General features: G+C 36.1%; 2 protein-coding genes and 1 long non-coding RNA gene across 4 annotated transcripts in view; 2 read left to right on the forward strand and 1 right to left on the reverse strand.

Moving 5' to 3' along the window:
* LOC134749436 (uncharacterized) overlaps window positions 1-21,785 on the reverse strand; it is a 241,598-nt gene that overhangs the window by 160,966 nt on the left and 58,847 nt on the right. The window lies entirely within an intron of this gene.
* LOC134749449 (uncharacterized) overlaps window positions 1-21,785 on the forward strand; it is a 604,512-nt gene that overhangs the window by 37,883 nt on the left and 544,844 nt on the right. The gene's annotated exons all lie outside the window — the stretch shown is intronic.
* LOC134749415 (probable beta-hexosaminidase fdl) overlaps window positions 2,069-21,785 on the forward strand; it is a 167,261-nt gene continuing 147,544 nt past the window's right edge. Inside the window, exon 1 of the mRNA XM_063684339.1 lies at window positions 2,069-2,591. The gene's annotated coding sequence lies outside the window, so the exon portion shown is untranslated. The remainder of the gene's footprint in view (window positions 2,592-21,785) is intronic.

A 21,785-nucleotide genomic window follows, 5' to 3' on the forward strand; every position in this document is an offset into this window, starting at 1 on the left:
GTGTATTTTTACGCGAGTCGGTGAGAAAAGGTTTTAAGTAAAAAAATTGTTGACAATGTTGACATTTCTGATGTATGAAATGTCAACGATGCGTTTTGAAATTGCATCGACTCAACTTGTGCGTTCAGAATTATATTTAACATCATTATAAAAAAGCGAACGTTTCTTATGGAATTTTAAGGTTTATGACTTAAAATCATTAAATAAAGCTAAATTTGGTATTTTTTATTAGATTCTCAAACCATTTATTTAATGATAATTAATATCGAACGAACCATTATCATGAGCGTTTTACGTTTTGTTATCTGTCAAGCTACTTAAACACGCTCCATCCAAGGTCAAATTACTTTCCCCACTAGTAGATAAAACGCGTTTTTCGCCGCTTGTATTGAAGGATAAACGACAACTTTCCGAGCTAGTGAGGGGAAAAGAATATTTACTTACTACATGCATCGTACATAAACATAACATATTTACCTATACATTAGCAACTTACAACCATAGTTTGTTCTCGTTTACTTTGTCAATAAAGACCAATACAGTGTCATTGACATTTCATAAATAGAAATTAAACTGTGGTCGTGATAAAAGATAAGCCGCGGACCGTTAGGTATTACGAACCAGCTGCATGCTTTTTAGTATACCCAGCTGCGGAACTGATTGTTGTCATTTCGCACTAACAACACTTAGGTAATTATAAACAAATATAGTTTGGCAAGACATTTCCGTTAGTAGAAAAAAGGAGTCAAATTTAAATAAGTTCGTTGGGGTAAGATTGATGGGTTTTAGGGTTAATTAGGGGTAGGTAGGGGATTAATTAATTCAAATTCAATTCTTGGGTTTAGTTGCCAAGCGGACCCCAGGCTCCCATGAGCCGTGGCAAAATGCCGGGACAACGCGAGGAAGATGAAGATGAGGTAGGGGATTAATTAAGGGTAGGTAAGAAAAAAAATCGTCCGGATGCCGAAGCACTACGGGTGACTTTTCATATATATAACCCCTCATGAAAAACCCTTTCAACCTTACCCCAACGCACTGTAACTATTTGAATTTCGCGCCTTTTTCTGTTGAAAAAGTAGGTATGCCAGAGTTATACATATATATGTACCTACGAACAAATTCCAAACTGAAGGGCTACCGTCAACATCGAAAAATTTGAAAATTGTTATAGTCTGCCGCTACGCCCTTGTATATTCGAGCGAGAGAGAGGCAGATAACGTATTTTGAAATAGTATTTTATAGAATGGTGATATACCTATTATAATACTTTCTATTATAAATTTCTCAGTGTATTAGTTCGCTGTAATGCTGTGTAAATTTTTTGAATTAATAAAATAAATAAATAAAATAATGGAGAGCTTTTCTGTCGAGTACCGTGTTAAGACCACGAAGCTTGCTGAGTGGCTTAAAGTGGGTACGAGATTAAACAGCTTAATTATATCACTATTGTATACATTACTATTACAAAATACGTTTTCTGCCTATCTCCCGCTCGAATATGCAAGGGCATAGAGGCAGATAACAATTTTCGATTTTTCGATGTTGTGCTTTTTGGTTTTGCAACTAGATTGATAACATATGATAAGATCCTGCTACATAACCCGAGTAAGAATACAACGGGAAATCTCTTTCCTGTAACCTTACCAGTCTCGACGTTGGTTCTGTACAAGGCAGTCAAAATTCCTAATCTAAAACCGGGCATTGGAGTAGGAATTTTCTTTCCTCGTACATTACTGTCTCATGACGATGGTTTTTTGCAAGAAAAGTAAAAACCTACAAAACCCGGTTTTGGAGTAGGAATAATCTGTCCTCTCCCAGTATGTCAAGTTGGTTATGTACGGGGAACAAGTGGCGATTTTTATGAACGTGTTCGAAGTTTAGCACCTACCTACGTATAGGTTTAAAAATAAAGTGTTCGCGCTCACTCGATAACCGATTTCGCTCGGTTGTTTGCAATTTTATGATTGCGTCGTCGATTGCGATTTGTGAGTACGAGATGTGGTACTCGTACGAGCGATTCAACTCGGCGCATCGGCTGTCAGTCAGTAGACTCAGTCGCCGCATAGCACCTCGACTCGCCCGAACTTTGCTTTGCGCTCCTCTCACTCCTCTGCGCGGTACAACTGCGCGGCAGCATAATTTTTTAAATGTACTGATAACCGTGTGTTACTAATTTAAATTTAAAGTAAATAAATTTATTTGAAAATAGGACCTTTATTTTACATTTATTTTATCAGTACGTTTTCCACTTTCCTTCACTTTCTCTGCACTGACGTTTTTTACGCGTGTGAGGTTAACTTTGCTGTCAGTGATTCGTATTGTTGTTTTGACATTTCGTGTTATCTCACGGTAATCGTACTGTTTTGATTTAATATCTTAAATTAATATTAAATTCGTAGGCATTAAAGGATTAGTGTGTGTAGTGATTTTGAGTGGGTTTAGAGATACGAGGAACAAAGTGATATTCTTTATGTGATCTGGTTTTGGCCACTGTGATTTTGATAAAGCCAGTTCGTTTACTGCCGTGTTTTGTGCTTGTGATTTTTAAAGGATTTCTTTTTTTTTGGGAATTGAATAAGTCAACAGATCAGGTAAGTCTTTAAATCTTTTTGTACGTTGGGTTTTTTATTACTAATCTTGTCATTTTCCAAATGTTTATCCTGACGGAAGACAGGACACAAATATCTAAAAGCTTACCATAGATTAGTTTTTCTAAGCTTTGCTATATACCATTGGTCTTATACACTATTGTTTTTGTTTGTTTTTAGAGTAGTCCCTATACCTCAAAATCCTATCCCAGCCCTGTAGGATGAACCAGAACACACACATGCCATGAGATAGCAGTATATAGGAACCAATAGGACAGTTTATTGAAGACACAAACGCAGTTTGGAGTATCAAGATGTCAGGGAACATAATTAACATAACAGGGACCTTTATTTTATCATTATTGATAAAGTAAATTCATTATACCTATCCATTTCTTGTCTTCCTTACACTTAAAAACAAAATGTAGCTATTGTAGATATGGTCTACCAATTTGCTTGTTATTTTTCCTGTTAATTTTTTTTTCTGTTAATTGAGATAATATATACAGATTTAAATTTGAAATGTAAAAAAATTCATTCCTAGGTATTCATGTATTGTGATTCATTTTTGTTTTCCAGGTGTTTAATGGCTAACATAAAAATCGTGCATACTAATAATTTACCTAGTCAAAAATTAGAGATACTTAAACCTAATTGGTTATACATTTCTAATTCCTAAGTAAATAGCTTTTTTTTAAACTATATCTTGCATAGGTCATGATATCTAATTCTGAATGGACACAATTTCAAGTCCGGTTTTAACTTAATCCCGATAAATATATATAGTTAATAGTGTTACTTCAGTGCATAAATATACTCTAGCTAGTCTCTTAAGTTCTTACAGTGAGTCATCTAGTTTTATAGCTAATTTAATGACATGACAGATCATAAGAATAAAATAATAAACAACTTATGATCAGGTGTGACTAATATGCAAACATCACTAGGTAATTCATAGAAATAGTCAATCCTTATACCTAGTAGTTATTTCTTATTTCTATTGCATATCTAGTATCTAGGCACCATTACGGTAAACCTCATAAGTGAGTAAATCCTTTATTGGAGAATTCTAAAATATATTAGATAAATGGCAGTTACTTTCATAAAAATGTATCCCGCTTGAAAGCTTGGGTTATGGCACCACTAAGATGGTGGATTGTAATTTTAAATTGACAGTACTTCCAAAACATTGCTGTTGTCAACTGCTTCTATAGCAGAATGTGCCTATATTTGTTATCAGCCATAAAAAGAAGAATTATTATTGCAATTTATCCATATTATGGCAAAATTATCCTGGTAATTTCAGCGTAGATTCATGTCATGATTCATGCACATGTAGTAATTTACCTGTTATCAGTTATATCGCACAGATCCATGTTATTTCAGTGTGAATGAGTATAATGAGATGTACAGAAATATATATTTTCCTTATATATGGGCTGTGAACAAACTTTGTTTTATTAATTCTGTGCCCGACTCACCAATTTAACATGTTTCTTTTATGTAAGTACCTGTAAAAATACTACAACACTTAAATATATGAATATGTTGTTAAAAAACTAGACCTTCATTAGACATTAGTTAACCATTCTAAACAATGATGTTTGCAGAAATTAAATTTCATGTTATTATGGGTAGTTTCTGTACCACAAATCAGTTTTATTGCAATATAAATAGTAAAGGAGTAATCTTATACTGTAACAGACTGTAAACAATAGCTATCTTTAATAAAACTATCCTATCACCCACACTGTTAACTGACTATTTATAATGTACTGGCAACAGTGACCGACAGGGAACCAGTAATCCGACACTTCAATTTTTATCCAAGAAAATTATTTAAAGTGTCGGGTTACTGGTTCCCTGTTGGTCACTGGTGCTACAACGTAAATAATTTTTATTAAGACATAAAGCCTACCGATGGCCAGTTATGAGTGTCACTAAGTCACATTTATTAAAATAATCACCACACTACTCCGCTATAATTACTCAAGTGCCAATAATTAGTTTTTTATTGTTAGTTTTACGTTTGCTTATATACAGTTACATCATAGTTTATCAAAGCTAAAATGGCAGCTGCATTTATCAAGTGTTTATCAGGCAATGTGTCCGCTACTGAGTTGATTAGGTTTATCATTTGGCCACTGGATGGACATGTGGCCTGGATTTTAGGTTTATTATTTATTTTTAGATTTGGGATGAATGTGTTCTTGAGGATGTGATTAGGTTTTTTTTTTCTTGAAAGTCATTAGTAAAACTGGCGTTAGGTGATAATATTATGGCAGTCAAATTTTCTGTTTTTTTTTTTATTGTTACACAGCCATACAAAAAGCTACATAATATATTATAAATAAGTGTTTGATCGTCTTCTCTTTTATTGTCCAAACTACTAAAAAGATTTTGATGAAATTTGGCATGTAGAGTGGCTTAAAACCCTGGCGGGGCATACAGGATACGATACCTACCATCTACCATCTTTATTACCGGAAATCCACCGAACCGGAAATATGCACAGTCGCCATTGTATAGTTGGTCAAACCAAATTGTCAGTAAATAAGAACAAAAAAAACATCCTTTTCTTTTGGGTGCTATAGTTTGTCAAAGGATTGTCTCATTTCAAACATAGACAGAGAAAATCATACTATCTCTGTCTTACGCTAATACTAGCACCCAAAAGAAAAGAGTATAGTGTTTTTAGTTCTTATTTACTGACAATTTGGATTGACCAACTATAGTACTAGTGTAAGACAAATATAGTATGATTCTCTCTGTCTATTTTTGAAATGAGACAGTCCTTTGCAAACTATATATATCTGCTTTGTAAAGTGCTAAAAAAAATCTGAACAAGCATTGTAAAAACCGTCATACACGGTGACCAAACAAGCTTCCGACGGTTCAAGGTCCAATTTAGTGGCAATGGCAAACCATCGTTTAGACTAGACGGTTGGAAACCATCAAGGTCACTTTGGCCGGAAGCTTTGACAGTCGTGTATAAGGGGCTCAGTCGCGTTCAAACTCAAACTTTCATTCATCAAATGTCAAGTAAAATTTTAAAAATAAATAACCAACAATTATAAAATACATTTGCAAATTCAATTACAGACATCACAGTAACATATCAGTCACTCACTCGCACACTTATCACACACACTTTTACATTTCCGCGGCAATTTGATGATTTGTTTTAGTTTTAGTCTTTGTTTTAGTTTTAGTCTTAAGTTTAGTTCGTTCTGGTGTTGGGTTTTTCTGTAACTTTCGTTATAAATATATTTAAAAAAGGCGGTTATTAATATTTTGTTTGTCTTAATTTTCTGTTTAATAATGTTTGTATTTTTATGTCAATGTAAATTTTATTTGTGTGTCGTTGGCGTACGAGTCGCCATTATTATTTTTTAGATTAAGCCAGGTCCCCACAGAAAACCAGCGCCACGGTTTGCCGCGGCACTATGCTGAGTGGGGATCCTTTTTGGCGTCCAAATGTTTTTTTGTCTGCATGCTTTTCTTTTTTTTATGTACTATGTTGTGGCGTCAAATAAATGTATTTTCTTTCTTTCTTTCTTCTTTCTAAATATCAATCAGATATTTGTGAGACCTTGATGGTGCCAGTAGGTCCCAAAATAAAGATTCGAGTGTATCAAATCTTTTTATGATAGGAACCAGGAAAAAATATGTTAATAGACCGAGCTTTAATCGAACTACACTTTTATTGCTACTAATGGCTTACGACCCAATAAAGGAGATGCTCAAAATGGTCGAACGCGCCGGCACCAAATACACTCAAGAGCTGTAAAAACAGGTCACTCTGTATGAAAATGTTTATGTAAAGTGACTGTATTTAAATGCTTTTGATTGTACGAGCGACGCCCTCGCATCCTGATAGTACTTCCTCTACAGTACAGCTGTAGGTAGCTAATGATAGTAATGATATCTGTTCCGTATTGGCCAAGTAAGGGAGATCTAATAACTATGATTGCGCTCGGCATGGCGAAAATGTGAAGTTTCGTGGGCCTAACACCGTAGTTCGTGGAGGGTTGCAACGCCGGGCCTGTGTTACGACCTTACGACATACATGTAAACCTGAGGTCCAACCGCGATATATCGTTCTTTTTTTTGACGTGATAACGTCTTATAAATTCGTCTTAAAAAGTGTAACGTTGTGGACAGATCTCCAATGGAAGCGTTACGGCGAAAAGCGATTTCATTTATTGAATTGCAAATACCTATCAAATATAAGAAAGACTATTGTTAGAATCCACAAAAACCAGTTACATCATTTAGTTAAGTAAATAAACTATGACTGCTCTTTGATCACGCTATTGTATTCAAAACAAAACACCAAAACCTACAATCAACTTTAATTCCAATTAAAAAACGCAATGTCGTCTGATAACTTTATCGGAATGAACCGAAGTTAAGTAAACAAGGTGTTAGTTTTTCATTACCTACTCGAATATTCTCTGGGGAAATTACCCTTGGTCACGTATACTATGTGTAAGAAATCCGAGAATTCGGGGTCTTAGGAAGCGGGAGAGGTTGCGCAGCAAGCGTTTCTGTATTTTTCCTCACTGTGACACTAACTTTACTAATAAATATTAAAGGAAAGCTTTTGCTTTAGGAGAGAAACTTGGTACTCCAAAGCACAGTAGCTGGTGCGACCTCGAGAAACGCTCATCAGATGAGAGAGATCAAATGAAATCTACATACACATAAAGACACTTAAGATATTAATAAATATGAGTAATATGCTAAAACGACAATGGGTGTGCCATTCAGACTAACGGGACGAACTTGCGTGCGTGCGTGCACAGATATGATACTAAAAACGCTCATAATAATGTAGATTCCACAATTCCACATACCTTACACGCACGGGAAAGAATGGGACTTGCGATTTTAATTTGTTATTTACGCTGGTTGTGTAAGAATGGGAGCGTGAGAAGCAGTTTTACTCGTAGTTTATTACTAGGGATTGCCTTTGTCATTGTATGGTATCACACTAACTAGCTTTTGCCCGAGAATAAGTTCTTCCATAGTAAATTCCAGTTTCCTTTCCAGGATTGATTTCCGTAATAAAAACTATCATGTCCTTTCCCGAGAAACAATCTCCATACCAATTTTCATCTGATTCGCTATAGCGGCAGAGAGACCTACAGACAGAGATACTTTATGAACAAGACTTTAATTTCTATCAAGTTATCACCTCTACATGACATACAGACAGGAGTGTAAACTCCTCATTAAATTAATTTTTATCTTTCTTCGATAGATAACAAAGTAATAAAACCTGTTTTGATTGTTATGTCTGTTATTCTCTACACCAAGTAAATATAGAACTTGTTTTTTATTATATATTACGTTACAGATAAAACATTAAATACAGCTAATTTTTCATCATTGCCTTACAGCGTCATTAAAGTCGTTCAGCCATTGCATTCATGGAGTATAAAATTGTTATATTCTGATTACGTTATTAAAACGATAAACCTTGTCGAGCTACGTCAAGGGTTATTTAAGAACTTGATAAATGATAAGCGACGTACATCTAACATAGAATACTAACGGCATGACTCTATAAGAAGGAAACAAAAGATGTAGCGCGCCGCGCGTAACTTGCGGCGGAAGATACGACCGTCGCGCGGGTTTTTCTTTTATGTCAATTACTCTGAAAATATTATTTCATTAAAAATTTTGCTCGTCAGATCCCTCGGCTATATCACTAGTTATTTTATTTTATATTTAAAGTTAACATACTGCTATGCAGGGTGGCGATAGGTATACAACTGTAAATAAATGAAAATTAGGGAATAGGGGAGCTGGGAGCTGGGTTCGTGCTGTATTACTCCGTGTGTATCAGCCTTTAAATCGTTAAACATAACTGTCTGCTGAAAAGTATAATAAGACGAACTCATTGAGTAATTCCAAATATAACTGAACTTAATTAAGTAATAAAGACGTAACTTTTCATCAATATCCTAAAACTAGGGCTCCCGGTATCCGTGTTACACGCCGAAACGTATACCCGTGTTCTTAAGCCCGGCGGTACTAAGAACCCGGTTTACACGGAACCGCCGGGATTCGAAAACGTTTCGAAGGAACGTTCCCAAGAAACGTATCTCAGACACGTATCTCCGTTTACACGGGTACTTAAGACCGTTCCGAACGGGTCCAAATACTCCGAACCAGTTTGAGCCAATGTACAATGGTAACAAGGTCCACTATTACGAGTATTATGCCGACTTCAGATGAATTCGTTTGTCGTACGATTTTTAAAGTGAAGCTTTTATTCTATCGCCCCAATTTATTAAGTTAAGATTAAAACCGCGATTATAATACCGTAAATCGAATTAATTTCCGATTTTTTTTAGTTAAATGCCTACAATCCGAAAAAAGTTTCACTTGCATCGTGGTTTCATAAAACCGCACAATTACTTTTTTTTTTAAATTGTTTTTAACCGTATTGATAAAACATAGGTACTGAGCCATCTTCCTATGTTTAATAGTAGGTTACATAATTTTAATTTTAAACTATTTATATCATTTAATAAAACCGATTGCTTCTAAGCTAATTACATAAATTTGATATCGTTCATAGATTTTTTTTATAATTATATAATGGTATAGTATTTTCGTTAATAAGAGGTGTGCAGACAGAATACAATATTAATTAAAAATAACAGTTTAATTATTTCGTGGTTATTTTTATCTCGGATCTATTACTGCTTTGCGAAAACAACAAACCTGCCAACGGCGCAAAAAAGTTATTAGTAGGTACACAAAAGCGGGATTATCGAGTAATCATGCTCAAATGAAAAACAAAATTTTACCCAAGAACCATAAAAACCCATACTACCTTGGATAACTTGCGATAATATTGCTAATTACATTAAGATAGATCTTTAAATTGGTAATCATTCATAATTCACTTTGGTCACTTTCTCACTAGCGTTCAGGTAATAAACTTAAATGCGCACGTTGCCGACCGGTGGTCCATCCATCCATTGTTTTCCAATATCCTTTTGTTTGTGAAAACATGTAGGTTCCCAAACTATTATCACAAGTGTCACCGCCAATTATAAGCTTTATGTCGTTGTAATAAGGTCAAAACATCTGCACAAGAAAATGTTTTCCATTGTTTTGTAGCTGCACCGCACTAAAAAGCGTTTTACTGTGGTAAGAGGTACCTAAAGCAAAAACAATTAGAATTTATTGAGAAGGTGCAATTTTATCAAGTTGATTTAAAGTGTTTATTAATAACTAGCGACCCGCCCCGGCTTCACATGGAGAGTCAAGCATAATAAAATACATTCTGTAACAAGTATTCACTTCGGAAGCCTAATAATACTAAGAGTTCACTGCCCATTTGTCTGTCACCACTCACTGGGCTGTATCTCATGAACCGTGATAGCTAGACAGTTAAAATTTTTACAGGTGTATTTTTGTTGCCGCCATAACAACAAACATTTAAAATTAAGTTTGTACGGAACCTTCGGTGGGCGAGTCCGACTCGCACTTGTCCGGTTTTTTTTGAAGTTAATAATGGGTTAATTATTCTTAAAATATAGACAGACAGCCATCGCGCACTTTTTTGTAGACCAATGAAAGAGAGACAAGTCCACCATACATTGAGATCAAATAGATTGGGCAGCGTTTTCGATTAAGCCAGCGTGATTTTCTTCTTCATTAGCAAACATCGTCATATTTCTACCAATTTAAACAAAACCTTAACAAAATATACACATAAACATTCCCAAAGAAAAACTTCTTTTATAGGTGAGGTCTGGTTATCGCGAACATACAGATAGACATACGGACGCGGCGGGGGACTTTGTTTTATAAGGTGTACCTACATTATATGACAAGAAATACAATTTCATATCATGTTCTTAAATTAAACTAAAAATAAAGAAGCAAGTTAAAATTGATTTTTTTATAAATACTTAATGCCAATTTCGAACATTAGTTTGACTTCCTGCCTAGATCTATATACTGAACTCGATGGTTCTAATATTTTTTTTAAATAAGTACTAGCAGGTTTTTTTATTATATTGCTAACCCGCAACGTAAAAAAAGTAGCTATTTAAAGTGCTATATAATATACTATACTTTGATAAGGAGCGTGAATACTCGTAATACCTATTGCAAGCAAAAACTACCTGCCCAAGAAAGGGGTTTCTAAACCGTTTATTGAATTTCGTCTCTATGACCCACGGAATAAGGTTAAATATGACAGAAACTCGTCATGAATCTTTTGTCTATTCATTTGTAGCTGGCGTTCGTTCCTTCGCTACTATCGTCAAGGACGTGTCCGGGGCCACGGATAAATAAGATACGTTTCTTCGAATTCCCGTTTATCCGTGTACACGGGTCTTAACTACACGTTTCTTAATTAAACGTGCGGAACGGGCCAGAAAACCGTTTACGTATTATTCGGAAACGGGTATTCGAAACGTGTACACGAAACACGGATTCGACCGCGAGCCTTACCTAAAACCCGTTTTGTTATTCGCAAGTCCCAATTTTTGTGTAATTAGTAAAAAAAAATGTTACCGCTATGCAAACATTTCTTTCAGTGATCATGTTTCCGGTTTTCCCACATCTTGTGTTGACAATTCATTCGATACAATAGTGCATGTATCGATGGGTGTGATATTACACACTACGCTTTAATCGCGTTAAAAAATCGTAAGGAGTTTCAGATTGTGTGACGCTTGTGCCTTTTTAAATTGGCGTTGTTGTAGTGTTGTTGAGATACTGGCTTAATGGATGTTGTGCCAATTGCTTACCAAGCGTTCGCTCTTGAGGTGTGATTACTGATTTTCTATGTCGGCTGCTGATCGTAATATCCGCCAGATCATGAAATTCCTAGGCGTGAAACGTGTACATTGTATCTTGCTTACTGTAAACGTTGTTACAGTAAAAGGTGTTTCTAATTAAGTAGATGTTGCCATTTTCAAAATTACCCCACTAGAAGTTACTCCAATGATGCACCTTACAGGTTCGCATGAGGCAATAACTCTGTAATCGATGTGAATATTCCTGCAACGACCCGATTGTGGGTTGTCTGTGGTCTGAAGATCGCTACTGACCTACATGTGGAGTGGTCTAGAATCTGGTCTATCAAGAAATTGAGCGTTTCCAGTATGAAATATCGACAGCCTAAAGAAAAGGTGATATCTATTGTACAGGTTGCTTACCATTCTTAGCTATGCTTCATCCACATGAAGGACCAATCACATTAAAAAATAAATGATTGTCGTGAAATACTCGGTTGGAACGAAGTTTAGAAAAGGTGGTGACGTGTTCATGTTAATTTATGTGCATTTTTGTTAATTTATGTTCATGAATGTTCAGTTGTGTTCATATTCATGTTCTTTTTGTCCGTGTCCGTCTTCCTAATCCTCATTTTCTTTCTCCTCCTTTCTCAATCGTTTGGGCTGTGACGGCAAAATTTTAAATTTTTGTTCGCGTAGCCCCTATCCGCCAACCGTCCGATAAGGAACTTAGTTCCAAAAAATAGAAACGTATATGTTCACGTTTCAGTGTCACGGATCAGGGAGACTGCCTCTCTGTGGCTCGAATATGCAAGAGCGATAGAGAGGCAGATAAAGATTTTCGGCTCAGATCTTGTAAATAGGTATACCACGTATATGCGCTCCTTGTTCCTGCATAACGCATTCGTAGCATATTCGCTTGATCTGATGGATGCACCTTTAAAAGATTTCAATCCGTTTAATAAGTTTATTTTTGACTGAATAAAAATATTGAGGATATAACTAATTTTAGGGAGAAAGACGAGTGTTGCAATGATGTGAGCAATGAGACACTCAATACACTCCCAAAGGTTTCTCCAAAACATACAATATATATTCGTATTTCTCTTGTTCGCATAAAAACGTTTCCAGTTATTCGTTATCATTTATCAAGTTTGACTTGCTTACCGACTCGCTGAAATAACTTACAAATCGATTGCGATAAAAAATTATAATACGTTATAAAAATATTATTAACAATGTTGTTACTTACCTAACATGTTAAGTTTTGTTTTGGCTTAGAATTGGCACTGTTAGTAGGTAATCAGTACAGCGATATTAATGTTAAATAAGACATTAGTGACATGTAGTGATTGGAATAAAATACCTAGTACCTATGTTTGTTTTATAAATGAAGGTTTATGTTATTCTTATTGCTATTTACACGTGTTATTCTTATTTATACGAGTCTGCCCCTCGTAATGTATGGGCTGGTTACGGTTTGCTATAGGTCCAAATAAAGGCAAGGTAAGCCTTTAAATATATAAATATATATTCGTAAATATTCGTGGTTCTAAATATCCCGAAACTTTATATAAATACACCAAATAAATTTAATAAAATTTGCGTGATATCAAATAAAATTGAGTACTTACCAGAAATCTGACTGAAAATGTCCACTCATATTTTACAAAACATCGTACACTTGCGTAAATTCTAAAATTGTAAAAACGGCATAGCAAAAATAGTATTTTTTCATACTTTGCTGGAACGTTGCCCATTTCGGACAATGACTCCTCTAAACTCATTTTACCTAATATACTTACTACGTAGGCGAACAACACGCGAACGCGAAGCGAAGCGATGCGGCGCGGGGTAAATCAATCCTTTGATACCTATAGAAGTGTCCTACGTGGGCGATCTCGTTGCGAACGCGAACGCTCCGTGGGTCCGCCGCGCCGCGCCGCTTCGTTTCGCGTTCGCGAGTTGTTCGCTTACGTAAGACGCTGCGTTAGGTACAGGGCTATAACCGCGAAAATCGAAATTCGCAAATTGCGGGCATTTTTCTCTGTCACTCTTATTACGCCTGCATTGGAGTAAAAGAGAAAAATCCCGCAATTTGCAAATTTCGGTTTTCGCGGTAGCCCCTCAGTACACAGCACCAACATTGAGAGACGCATCAATACCTCCATTGCATGCGAGATGCACTGTGATCGAGTTTACGCGGTCACTAAGATAAACGTCAAGTGTCAACTCGTAGTACTGCTACGGGTAATAGCTTTCCTCTGATTGCTTTTGTACTTTTGCAACATTCGAGAAAATGGCGCAAGTTGTGTTACTACTTACCCACTCTATCGCTATTCATGTCTTTAAAAGTGTTCTCTAAAAGAGTTTGACAAATGTATCGGAGATTCTTTTTTTTTGTGGAACGGATCTACCGATAGTACAATAAAGACAAACCTGGGGGCCTAGCCAAGAGACAATCATTGATGGAAAACGCCAATCGTAACTTAAATAATGCTATTTGCTATTATGAATGTCGCTATGTATCTATTTTTCATCTCACTGCTTTCTCAAAAATAATCATAATCATTTATTTGTCGCAAACCATGATATTACAGATACGCAAACCATGGTATTATATCTCACTATATGTTATTATATTGACTTGTGAAAGAGCCCTTGAGGTCTACTTACAAAATACATTTTTGAATTTTGAATAATGTTTGTACAAATTTGAATTTTGAATAGCATAACTTTTTGTATAGCATCTGTCATTCTGATACATTTTTCATTCTATAAAAAAATGTTCTATTAGTGAACATGGAGACTGGGGTGTTGTAGTATAAACTTGTATAGGATGAAACTCAGTATTCCTGGACGTGGCGTAACACTTCATAATACTGTGTATATTATTATGTAATCTGTGACTGATGATCATTAAGAACGAACATAATTGATCCATTTCTGTCAAGATACCTATGTCGTTAAAGTGTTGTAATACTTGTAATCTTAACGAGGTCATTAATAAAGCAAACAAAGAGCTAAATTCCAAACAAAGGTTCTTAATTGATTGACTTTTGTTTATTGTCGATTGTCAGTACGACACTGGTTATAAATGATGACATCAAGCGTTTTTTATGTTGTACATATTCATCGAATTTAAAACAAGACCCATTGTTTTAAATTTGGTGCAATGGTTACTATAGGAGCAAATTTTTGTTAGCAATTCTTTACATAAAATTGGGGCTTGCGAACAGTGTTTTGCTGACCCATTATCAAATTAAAAGAAATTAAGATTGTGAAGACATTACTTGCAAGATTTGTTTCTTCTTAGTCGGTATCACTCTAGACAGTGGCTGCGTTCATCATTACGGATTTTAGTAGCTAGTCTTTTACACTGCATTTTGTATAACGATTCTGATCTGTTAAATCTCATAGACCTTCCTAGTAGCCCGGTGCATGTTATAAAGCTTAGCAAACCGCTGTTAAATTTTGTCCCTTTCTAACAAACACAAACGTTAAAATTACGGATAAGGACAAATGATTATCTTGATAATCATGGCCCTTGGTCTTGTTTGACTTAATAGGCGTTTCTGAATAACAACTTAGTTGTTAATATCCTTCTATACAGGATGCATAGTGCAGACAGAAAACTCGTGCATGACGATGTCGCTTCGCTGCGCCTGATACAACTACGAACGTAAGACTCATCTCCGTTCTCTTTCCGTCAACTGTAATAGTCACAAGAGCAGCTAATATGATCTGTATTTAAGACCTTTTAGAACTGGTCGGTGGTTCGTAATTACGTGTAATTGAGACGTTGATTAGACGCTCTCGAACTACGGCTGTGTCAGTCATCATGTGTTGGGTCACGATTGAGATAATTAATGAGACAAGGTTGCTCTGCGGTGTCTAGTTTCATGTATTCTATACGTATTTCATTTAATGTATTGCATGATATGCATATCGATTTTTCCATGTCGGCGTTTGTGTGGTTAAAGGATTTGCCACACTGGATGCGTTCTGTTCTGCGGGCAGCGTTCAGGTCAAACTTCAACTTCAAAGGTTGCTGTCAATGTTGTTCATACATAATGCGGGTTTGACCGCAGAACGCATCCAGTGTGGCAAATCCTTAATACTCCTGTAAGGCCAATCCCATCAAAAATGGAAACTTAAGAAAATGCAAGTCGTGCAGCTCAATAAGTTGTTTAAAAGTAAAAGTTTTATTACCAAGTCAGTTTGTATATTCTCTACGTCTACCTTATCTATGAGAGCATCTATGCATCCAGCGACATTTGTCCATATTGTTACTACAATCACAATACTACTCGACTTATATTGACTGGGATATGGACCATGATTTACCTTTTGTATTGTTTTGGAGCTCCCGATATTTCGACGTATCTTGTTCACGGTTAACTGAAGATAGCGGGTGGGTGTCAAAGTTGTGTAGACCTAGACCGCGCTCGGTCTACCCTCATTCGTGCGCGTCATACCGGTCAATATAAGTCTAGTAAAACTAACCGTGAATCATTCAAAACTGCAATCACAATACCGGCCACGGTACATTACTTTGGTTCAAAAACGTGAATGTTGAAGGTCGTAGTCAAATTAGTAACATGCGCTTCCGGTTATATTTTTTACCAAAGAGTATTGTTGGATAGGTATATAGTTGCATTATTATTCGTTAGGTGCACGACAAATCCTGCCCTGCCCTCATTTTGTGGGCTTTTCTATTTTAAATCTTATGAAGTAAATTTGGTTCAAGTTCATACGGCTGCCGCTAGCCAGGGACATTTCATAAGATTACCTTTGTACCGTGTGTTTGTCGGCGCCAGTTTTCTCTGCATCGACTTTGAATAAGGCGACCTAGAAAAAGGCGCCAGATTTGAAAAAAGCGCGAAAGATCGATCTCATCTCCCATGCCAATTTTGAAATTCGCTCCTGGCAATAATGGCATGTTTTAAATTTTTCAAACGAAATTCGCAAAAATTTTGTTGTGGTTGAACTGAACATAAAGCTCGCTCCAGACTGACTACGCGGCGCGAAGCCGCGAACGCGAGTGTGGAGTCGATTTCGCTAATTAGCGAACTAGACTCCTTACTCGCATTCGCGGCTTCGCGCCGCGATTCGCGCACGAGTGTGGAGAGCCCTTAAGGCATTTGACAATTCATGGAACTGACATGTGACATTGCTCAAAAAAAAATTTGTCGAAAGCAACTCATGTGGAATCAAATATCCCTTACTTAAACATGGGGAATGGGGTTACGAATAATTTGAAGTAACTAATAAACTCAGAATAATGACTAAAGCATAGAAGTCGGGCAAAAATGCTTCGCAAATATGTATACCCGTACTTTACTTCCTTACGAATTAGATAATGTGCCGAAAAGAGATGCATATATGCTTGTTATTTCTCATTTACGTACGGTGTCATAAGTTTGATAATTTGCTAGGGATGTGACTGTGTCGACTTTTTATATCGATAAATTATGCATAAGTTTATGTGCCGTGTAAAAGAATAATCACGAAATTGGCAAATTGATAATAGTCTGGCTAATGAAAGTTGAACCTGAAAAAACGCGGCAATTTCAAGAAATCTGTAGCAGGCGGCTCGTTGAAATGAAATGAAATGCGTGGAATACAAGGATTGCATAACTTTTATACTTTTTATAATTTTCATATTCTAAAAATCATTAAAAAGTATAAAAATTATGCAATCCTTGGAATCAAAGAGCCGCCTGATATGAGGATTAATGCATGTACCTAATATAGCTTTTATCTCATTTGCAGTCTACCACTCAGAACCGTCTAACTATACCTCTCGTTTTTTTATCATTAGAAAGAAGGCGAGCGATCTTAACGTGTCGTTTTATCGAAAAACACTTTGAAAATAAGTCACAACAAATATAATATACGATCATTTACATACTTTTGCTTTCATAAGTAAAATATTGCTATATTTATAAAAAAACTTGTCAATAAAAAGACACGTGGAAATGGTTTACCGTTTTTTCTAATGCTAAAAGACTAAGTATAGTTTCTAGTCATGTACAGTCAGCTGCAGAGAAAAGGCACCCCCCCTGCATACAAAGTTCTGTAAATTAGTATGGACGTGGGGTACCTTTTCTCTGCAGCTGACTGTACCAAATAGGAAATGAAAAAAAAAAACGTTCGTGTAATATATATATTTTTTTAATAATAGGGAATATTACGCGAAACTCGGCGTAGGTGGTGCCACTATCACAATCTGAGGGTCTATCGCGAAACAAGAAAATCGAACTTTCGTTATCTAACATCTCTGTCACTCTTGCGTATTCGAGCGATAAAGAGGCAGCTAGATAACGAAATTTCGGATTCGAGTTTTCCGGTAGGTCCCCTGAAAACTTGTCAAAAACCTAGACTTATATTGACCGGGATATAGACCGTGATTACCTTTTGTATTATTTGTGAGCTCCCTATAATTTTAATTTTATATATAAGTCTAGTGAAACTAACCGTGAATCATTCAAAACTCTAATTGTCAAAAACCTGTTAAAGGTACAGTATGAATAAGTTACGATACGGTGCACTAAAAAAGCTAGTGCTGCACTCTGGTGGCAGAACATTGCAGTAATATCCCCTATTCCTCGTCCTTTGGAAATCTGAAATAAAAAGTTGAGTTTTGTGACCAACAATATTAATAAAAGGAACATTAATCTATGATCATTAATGCCTTTTTTATTAGGGTTCCGTACCCAAAGGGTAAAAACGGGACCCTATTACTAATACTTCGCTGTCCGTCTGTCTGTCACCAGGCTGTATCTCATTAACCGTGATAGCTAGACAGTTGAAATTTTCACAGATGATGTATTTCTGTTGCCGCTATAACAACAAATACTAAAAAGTACGGTCCCCTTGGTGCGCGCGTCCGACCCGCACTTGACCGGTTTTTAGTATTAAACTATAGTCTGGCAAACACAATCTGTCAGTAAGTAAGAACAAAGAAAACTATAGGTACAGTCGAAGGCAAAAATATCGATCCAGACAAATGGCTTAAAAATATGTGAACACGATTTTATTGTCTGAGCGTACACATATTTTTGAGACTTTGGGAATGTATATATATTTATGCCCTTGACTGTACTCATCAATTAAAATGAGACAGTCCTGGGCCAAACTATAAGAAAGCTGTAAATGTCGATAGGTTATTGATCTGAGGTCGATACATCACTATGCCAAAAATATAACCTTTCATACTTAGCAGAAAAGTTCGAAAATTTATGCAAAAATCTATATAGACTTGAATGCAAGTAATAATTACATAAACAATATATCGATTTCTATGTTTTGGGTCAGGTCCTATAAATTAATTTCTTCAAAATTGAACAAAACTCACCGATTAAAGGTTATCGGTTCGTGCGTATTTTCTTTTCTTCCTGTATGCGATTTACAGCCCTCGATCACACAAAACATTATCACAAAGGGAACTTCAAACCATTACAAATAAAAACTCAACACGTTTTCCAACAATCTTTCAGGAATAGCAAGAGTATAATTAAAATAAACCAAGATGACCGCTGAAACATCCCGAAATATTTCAACTAAAATAATACGACTATGTCAAGTTGTTACAGTTGACACCTACCTGTGAAAAAACGAAGTTATATTTTATTTGGCTGGATTATATTATAGAACCACATAGGACCATTTGACATTTCCCTCAGTTCATCTTATGACAATACTGAAAAAAACGAAAGAACTTGCGGATTGTTGTCTCACTCACTCATAGACAAAAAGTAATAACGTGTTGTGAATACGATATCTTTTACCAAGCTTTTATTTTTGCCCGGCTTCTTTGCTTTAGTCATTATTCTGAGCTAATAAATTAGTGATTTAAGGCGTGGCAACCTAATATGTAATAATAATAAGTTACGATAATAAACAGATCATAATCTCTATTTACCTACTTCTAGTTTTATCTGTATTTTGCTTGAGTAACTCAACCAATGCCATCTGTGATCTGTAACCTGAATGAAGAAGCCGGTGCAACACCCTGTTCAGGGGTGGAACGTTTATATGACAGGGTACTTCTGTAGAAAACGGTACCGGGCTAGAGTAACAGGTGGCGCTGTTCATAAAGTTTTTGTTTTGAACATTTCGCCAATTAGTTTCTGATTAGTAGAGCAATATAATGACAGAAATACCAAAAAATTCTGTGTGCAATTTTCTTTAAATTCGTTTATGAGACACACCTTTAACTTTTTTATTTATTCGTTCAAAGTCCTTTGTTGGCCTTACTCTGCTTCTCTTTAGACTCTGTTCGTAATTTTTCCTCTCTATATTAGCATTCTTAATAAAAAAATCACGTCTTCGATTTTAGAGGTAGGAATGAAAATGTGATAATTTATGAATCTGACATAAACAGAAAATACTGATTAAAAACTAAATAGCAATTATCATCAGCTCGATGATGTGATGTGATAAATAAAACCCCCTATGGTAATTTGACCCCTGACACTTGACCCTAATAGGTCTGATTACCCTCGCGTCGCCGTTCCTGTCGTAATTACTTCATTTCCGATGTTCCGAATTGGCACGGCTGCATTAAGCGAGTTATTTGATCAACTGATTACTAGTATGTTTAATGAATGAGAAACTCAGTATGGCTGTGCATTAAACGCCGATATATGTAAAGGCCGACCTCTTCGACCGTTTCCCGTAAGAGCTAATTAATATTACGTGAACTTTTCGTCTTGGGCCGGCGGAGTGAAAAGTTCATCTAGACTACATGTATACACTGGTTGTAATGTTTGGATTGGAATTTTATGACAATAGGGAATATTACGCGAAACTTTGCCTAGGAGGTGCCCTACCACAATCGGAGGGTCTACCACGAAACAAAAAATCAAAATTTTGTTATATATCCTCTCTATCACTCTTGCATATTCGATCGATAAAGACACAGATAACGTTATTTCGATTTTCACGTTTCCCGGTAGGCCCTCTGTAAACAAACCGCCTTTATGCATCAATGTCATATTTTATTATGTGTGAAAACAGACGGCACATTATGTATGTTATGGTTTACGATAGGTGCTAGTGCTGCACTTTGGCGGCAGAACATTGCAGTAATACCCCAGCGGCAGAACATTGTCCTTTTTGACCGAGCGAGACCGTTTGTACTTTGTTTATTTAGTATAATTTGTTACGTTCATCGTCATGAAAGATGAAACTAATAACTATAAAACGATATTTTACAGACTATCGTAATTCGCAACTGACTTTAACCACTAATTTCGTTTATAACACCAAAGCAATTGAGAGAACTAGAGAGCAAACGAGGCACTTCGGCTCCTAAACAGTTAACAGCATTCCCATGTCGCTGGTTTTAATGAGTATTGTGGACGGTCTCCTAAAACTCGCCGCCGCAAATTATAAAACTACGCGAATGGCACAGTGTTGCCAATTTGGAAAAAGGACGTTTTTATTTAAATGTGAGCCTTGGTATTGTTCGAGCATGCAGTATAGAGATGGTGGCAGTAAAGAAAAATTTCAGAGCTATGGGCATACCTGTATTAATGCGTTTATATATACCATAGGTTGATTGTCGTTTTCGACCGTTTCAGGCAACATATTGCTTTTAGTATTGCACTTTTGACTGTAGAACGCGTCAAATAATAGTATAAACGAGACCTAACTGACGTTTGAAGCTTGTGAACATTAAATAATATAAAGTCTCAAGCCATCATATTGGCTTGCAACGTAATCTGATGGATATACTACATACAACTTAAATTGTAACTTACGCCTAATTTTTATTTTTTTTACATATTATTTAAAAGCAAGTCACACTTTCTAAAGAGGAGGGATTAGTCAAGCATAATGTGCACGTTAATCTATGAAACTAGTCCGTTCCCGAGGTTCGTAGGCTAATTAAATTAGCGCCTAATGAGGAGTAGTGCATGCCGGGCGCTAAGCTAGCAAATCTCACTTACAACTCGGGAAAAGGATTTGAATAAAATTATTATGTGCTTAAAATAGAAATGAAACTTCTGAGATAAAAGAAAAGTACGTCAGAGGAATGCTTAGTCGTACGTTTAATCACTGGATTCGTAGCACTTATTTCAAACTCAAAGTCTAAAGCAGTTATTGCACACATTTTACACAATATTACCTACATACTTATACGGTTTCGGCAATGCAAGGGCGCGGCAATATTTTAGTTGTATATTATCAATCTGTTAACAAACGGTACAAAATTAAATGGTGGACTAAATGCGGGCGAAGGACCTACTGGCATGCTCTATCAATCAGCGTTTTGTAATCACGTGAACATCTTCAGCCTCGGCCACAGCAACGCTTCATACCGCTACTGATGGTGGTGTGTGAAACTCATGTTACTTATTCAAAAAAAAATATTTCCGACAAAACCATTGACCTGCGGTGAGTGTGGCCGTACATT

The sequence above is a fragment of the Cydia strobilella genome, chromosome 18 (genome assembly GCF_947568885.1).
Source record: "Cydia strobilella chromosome 18, ilCydStro3.1, whole genome shotgun sequence".
Classification (NCBI taxonomy): Eukaryota; Metazoa; Arthropoda; class Insecta; order Lepidoptera; family Tortricidae; genus Cydia; species Cydia strobilella.